The following is a 6059-nucleotide window of genomic DNA, read 5'->3' as shown; positions in this document are numbered from 1 at the left end:
CTTCCCCGGGAAAATCATTATCAGAAGCTCTAGGTGGTTGTGGCTGCCAGAAGAGCCCTCTGTGAGCGGCGTGCGATGCTCTCGTCGGGGCTGGGTGCGGAGATGTGTGTTCACTTTCCAGCTCCGCACAGTGTCAGGCTGACCCGTCTGTGTCCAGAGGGGTGCTGTGTCCAGAGGGGTGCTGTGTCCAGAGGGGTACTTGGAAAAGCGTGGGGCAGGGAATGCCCTCGCTCTCCCCCTCCTGCCTCCAGATGATTTTCCAGCGCTGGTGCCGTGGCGGTATGGGTGGTGAATGCAGAGGGGTGCTGAGACACCGTGACCTGCGTGAGAGGTGCTGGAGGAGAAGGGCTGCCAGGGTAGAGCATCCCCTTCTTGAGCAGCTAAAGGCTTTGCAGGGCAGGAACCACCTGGCCGGGGCTGGGGGTGCAGAGCTGCCATCAAAAATGTGCACCCCACAAGTCCAAGCCTGACCCAAGAAGTGGCCCATTCACTCTAGTTTCACAAATATGACGTTAAAACTTGAAGTGAATGTCTCCAGGTGGATACGCAGGGTCTGCTCTGGGTGGCTTTAGCACGTACCTGTGCGTCTGCCGTGCAGGGAGGTTGGTTCGTGCCGTGGGTGCTTCTGCAACTCATGCAACCGGCAGCGCAGGCGCAAGCAGCTGGGGAGCTGCTGCAACCTGCCCGGGATGCTGGAATCTCCTGGGAGGATTTGGTCCTCGATGTCTGACCTTGAAGAAACTCTGTTAAGCTGTGCTCACTTCCTCCAGAATCGTTAACCTGGGTTAAGAGGATATTTTCCACGTATGACAGATTGCAACACCAAGCCTGGAACCAGAACAACACTGATTAAAGAACAAACCCCACATTTAACATAGTGTAATGATTTCCACCTAGCTTAATGGCTGCGAAACAGAAACAAGTTATCGCTAGCACATCAAAGAGCTGGAAAAATGTAGTCAACGGTACCTTTGAGCTATTATGCATATCAAGTGGCAAGATACCATCATGAATAATAAGGGATCTGCAGCAGGGTTGCACAAACAGCAGTGAAGCAATGCTTACCATGCACCCTCCTCCTGGGGTACATCAAAAGCCCAAAGAGAAGGGCAACTAATTTCCAAAGAGCTGCACATCTAGAGCGGTCAGAGGAAGGGACGTGTGATATCCTGAAGAGGAGGCTGGGATGCGATACAGGTCGGCAGCCAAAGCGATGGGTTGGCACGCAAGCCTGAGCGCTGAAGGGAAAAGCTTTGTGTGTCACCAGGTCTGACATAACCCCAGATGAACTCCTCATGCTCCTGCCTTTGGAGGCCAAAGCTTCCCTCACCTGGGAGTTGCTACATCTTCTTTCTAAGCTTCCTGCTTCACCGGGTTTTTTTTTCCCCCAATAAATAACAGGGAGCACACTGGGAGCAATTGCAGCACATTTTTTCATTTATCCCTTTCCTTTTGGGGCGGCTTTCCTGTTACCTTGGCATTGCATTGGAAAGGTCATCTCTCTCTGCTTTCTGAGTCACCAGGTGCTTTGCATACTCTAAGCATTGCCATGTTAACGTCCCTCAAATGAATATTTGGGGTGTTAAACATCCCTGTGCCAGCTCTCCTTGGCCAGGCTGTTCCTGCCGGTCCCTTTGGAGCAGGGGCGAGCAGCAGACTTGCTCGAGCTTTCTGTCCTGGTAGCCCTAACGATACTAAAATGACATCAGGTTACACAATATTCTCAGTGTCCCCCTCCTTAGATCATCCAGGCACACGTGGGGTCCGTCACCCCCGCGCTGCGCAGGCCACCGCGATGGAGGGGACGATGGAGGGGACGGAGCAGGTCCACGCGGCTGCCACCGTCACCGCGACATGGAGAAAGCCGCATCCCCCAAAGTTCTCTCAAGCCCTGCGGCGGCTCTGGCACATCTCGCTTCGTGTCCCTCGATCGGTGTCTGGCAGCAGGAGATAAGCTGGGGGATGGGATCGGTGTGAGCTCGGCACACCTCAGCACCAGACGGCCCCGCCGCCACTCGCTGCTTAGTAAGGCATTCCCAGTCCTCAGCAATTACAACACGAAGAAAGAAATGCACTTGACTTGCAAATAGCATCGGGCAAAGAATGAGTCTTTCTACCCACAGAACTAGCCCTGGGGCTTACCGCTCCGCCTTAGTCTGACACAGTTAAATTTTCGCAGCGAGTGCTGATGACAGAGGATTACGAGAAGGAACAGTCCATCCTCAATAAATGGTTTCACTTGAGAGCTGCAACCCAATTTGCTAATTCCTCTGGTATTTCTGGCAGCAGCACTGCTTGCTGCACGCCTCCCATGCTAACATCTTCCTCGGCTGGTACATCCTTTGGGGTTATCGTGATTTTGGAAGGGATGAAACCGGTCCATTACTCACGCATTACCAAACGTCTTTCAGTGGCTGTGGAGCTGTGTGTGTTCCTGGAGAAGCTGGGTAGGACGGCATGGGCTGCGGAGACCGGGACCGGGCTGCGAGGTGGGGGGGTGGCCGATCCCCACTCTGCAGGGGAGGGCAGAGGCGCACAGTGCCACCCCTTCACATCACAGATGGTTTTTTCGTGGGTTTTTTTCACCCTTTATTTTCATCCGATGCCTGTTTGCCCCATGCCCCAAGCCGTGTTGTGAATTCTGATCAACGAGTGTTCAAGCAGGGAAAAAAAGTCACTCGTGGACAGGAGCGTCGGTTGCGGCCAGCCCTGGGATGCTGGGTTTGATCTGGCTTTGCCATGGCCGACGGGGTCTTCCTCACCGTGAGTCACCGGGCAGCACCGGCAGTCCGGGGCCGGGTGGAGATGGGGATGGAGATTTGTGGCATCTCTTAACCACGGCCTGCTTTGCCTCTCGGCAGGGGCGAATCCACCCCGCTGCCCTCCCCCCGGGGCTGCTCCTGCCCTGCCGCCCCACTGCCCTCGTGCTGGGTTTGCACGTGGGACGGGACGTGCCGTGCCAGCCCCCCCGGACCAGCCGGTACCACCTCCGTCACGCTCCTCGCAATGACAGACGGGGCTGCTTCACCTACGGGAGACGTGCAGTCTCTGCCCCAAACCCGCACGGCTACCTCCCTCGGGCAGGCGCTTTAGCACAGTCATTCCACGAGCCCGGAGATGCCGCCGGCCCCCACCCCGAGCCACCCGTGTCCCCTGCCCTGAGACGCCCGTGTCCCTGCCGCGGGGCGGTTCTGCTCCATCCTGCTGAGCGGGGCTGGGGGGATGCCAGCCCCCAGCGCAGGGTGCACAGCACAGACCCTGCCTGCCCTAAGCACCCTGAACCGCTGGTGCCGGGTATTAACTTCAGTTCTAATGATTCCAATAGCTGAATTTGCCATTATTTCTGTGTGGAAGTAGCTTTCCAACTCTGCTTGCAGTAGCCATGGCCCGATACCACGTGTGCGCAGGATGGCTAATCCTCTGCCCGGAACGAAAATAAGACAAACATTCAGATTAAATGGAACATTAAAGGAAGATCAAGATGGTATTAATATTCAATTAGAAATGATCAGGGTAAGACTAAGGCTGACTCTTCTCTTATTGCTTTGTTTGCAGGTGGCCTTTTCTTGCCACTGGAAGCCAGGTTGGGAGCAGGGGAGCGTCCCCGTGTCCTCGCCGGGGACAGCTGCTCCAGGCTCGGCTCAGCAGCGATGACAGAGGGACCAAGCGCTGGTCCTGAGTGGAGCCTGCGACTCCGGTGAAGCAGCCAGGTGAACGAGTGCGATAAACCAGAGAACTTGGAAAAACAATTGCCATTTCTGGTGCTGAACCAGCCTACTCCGAGTAAGCCTGGGGAGGGGGAGCAGTCGCTCTGGCAGCGGAGCAACAAGTCCCACACGGCGGGGAGGACTCCAGCTCCTCTTTGCAGTTCCCACTCCAGCCCCTCTTTGCAATTCCCGTCTCTACAGCCGTGATCACAAAGGCAGGGCTGCATCGAGTCCGGGGCAGCAGAATAGCTGGGCTTGTTTGCGTTTCCAGGCTGCGCATGAATAAAACATCTCAGGAGCACAGGCTCCCTTTGTCTGGCCAGTAGCCGGGCGCTCTGGTTTTTGCCATGTGCGCACAACTTGGAGGGCAATGTTTTAATGGGACGCCGCCTCCGACCAAATTAAACGGCTGATTGTTCTGTCCCGTCCTTCCCCAGCCGAGGGGGGCTTCCTCCGGCCACCGGCCCCTTCACTCCTCATGCCACCGGCGTCGGCGGGGTCAAAACATCCTTCCTCCCAGGCGGGACCAAAGTCAGCTCGCGGGAGACGGCTCTGCTGCCTCTGCTGATGCTGCACAGCTTCATCTCGAGGGGTAGAAACAGCAGCTCTGGGTGCCTGCCTGTCCCACCTACTGAGTTTCTGCTGAGAAAAGACATCAGAAATGAGTCACAGGCAGAATAATTGAAACTTTCAATGTTTCGGAGGATAAAGGGGTGAGAGCAGCTCACGCAGAGCTCTGCCTGCATCCCGGAGAGGCCTCCTGCCTGCTCTGATCCGGAGGCCGACAGTGCCAGACCCCTGCCTGCTCTGGGGCTGGGGGGTGGCGTAAAGAGGGTTACTGCGGGATCCAGCCCAAAAGCCGGGGGCTATCGCTGGCCCTAAAGCTGAGCTCGGAACTCTTGGTCTTGGTGGCTGGGACTGCGTCTGCCACCGCCTGTGACAGCAAGACCAACCTCGGGCACAGCGTGATCGCTGCGGTGCAGGGGACAGGGACACGATGCTGCCGTGTTGGTGAGTGCCCCGGTGTTGCACGGTGCCGTGGCAGCGGTGCTGCTGCCGGGGGTGCTGGGATGAACCCAAACTCCAGCGCTGCCCCACGGGGTTGCAGCAGCCCGGTCCCCGAGCCAGCTGCAATGACTGCCCCAGCTCTGCTTGCCGATGTTTTGGGTACCGGCCCCTGAGCATCCTCCCGGCCCTGGGAGGGGACCAGGGCAGCCCACACCGGGGCTGTCCCAGCTCACCACTGGTCCAGGGTCAAAGTGGGGAAAATTTCTAAAGAAACAGGGTTTTGCTGGAAAACCCTGACTTGTCCCAGTGGAGCAGCAGCAGGCACAGGAGCAGAAGAGCCGCTCTGGCCTCGGCTGGCTCCCCCAACTCAGAAATAACTGGGCAAAAATCATCCCCCCGACCGAGCCGCACTGCACGCGATGGGGAAAGCAACACGATAACAACAACAACAACAACAACAATAATAATAATAAACCCCAGTTCACTGAGAGCCTAATGGGGCAGAGTCTGCAGTGACAGAGTCACTCATCCACATGCGATGCCGCAGCCCAGTTCCCGGTGCAGAGCTGGGGCCACGCCGTATCGTGTCCCCATGGTTCGGGCACCGTCCCCATCCCTGCAGCCGCTGCTTCAGGGGTGCTATTAAACAGTTTATTAAATAACGGAGCCTTTAAAATGTTACCAAAAAAGTGATCAGGATGCATTTTACTCAACCTTTTCTTACAGATGAAACCTTTCCACGGCTGTTCGGCTTAAGAAAAAGCTGTTGAGGTGAAAAAACTGATTAAAAGGTCCTATTTTTTTTTTCCCTGAAGAAACAGTAACAATTTTGATGGCACCAAATTAGCGACAAAATGTTCCTTCCAAACAGGCGGTTTATAATTGGAGACGAGGATTATTTTTTTTTAATTCCCAGCCAAGTGTGATTTCAGCAGCTCTGGTGAGGACGGTGAGCGCGTCACCCACCACCCCCACCCCCCCCATGCTGGAGCCCGGTGGGGGCCGGGCACCCATCCGGCACCGGTGCCAGCTCCCACCGCGAGCAGGGGCTGCACAGCAGCGGCATCCGCATCCCCTCCCGCGCCGGCTGCCTCCCCCTGGGCAGCACACCCGCCCCAACTGCAGCCGGAACGTGCTTATATAGGGCCATATTTTGGGGGAGGAGTGGGCTGGGCAGGAGGAGAGCTCCCAGGCATCGCAGGGATGAGCCGTGGAAAACCGGGTGCTGGCTTAATACCGCTGGAGACACACGGGAGGAAAGAAATGCAGGAGGAGTGGCATGTGATACTTGATTGCTCGCTACAGGCATGTTGGCTCCGCATGTGTAAAAACAATAATTAAACG

The 6059-nt window shown here is 56.5% G+C and overlaps 1 long non-coding RNA gene across 1 annotated transcript; it reads left to right on the top strand.

Moving 5' to 3' along the window:
- Positions 1-2372: 2372 nt before the first annotated feature.
- On the top strand, positions 2373-5820 carry LOC129210967 (uncharacterized). Its single transcript, XR_008578697.1, has 2 exons — positions 2373-2447; positions 3556-5820. It is a non-coding gene; the product is annotated as an uncharacterized LOC129210967 (long non-coding RNA).
- The last annotated feature ends 239 nt before the right edge of the window (positions 5821-6059 follow it).

The sequence above is a fragment of the Grus americana genome, chromosome 10 (assembly GCF_028858705.1).
Source record: "Grus americana isolate bGruAme1 chromosome 10, bGruAme1.mat, whole genome shotgun sequence".
Lineage (NCBI taxonomy): Eukaryota > Metazoa > Chordata > Aves > Gruiformes > Gruidae > Grus > Grus americana.
The sequence above is the reverse complement of the archived record's forward strand: the minus strand, read 5'-3'. Positions and strand labels throughout refer to the sequence as shown.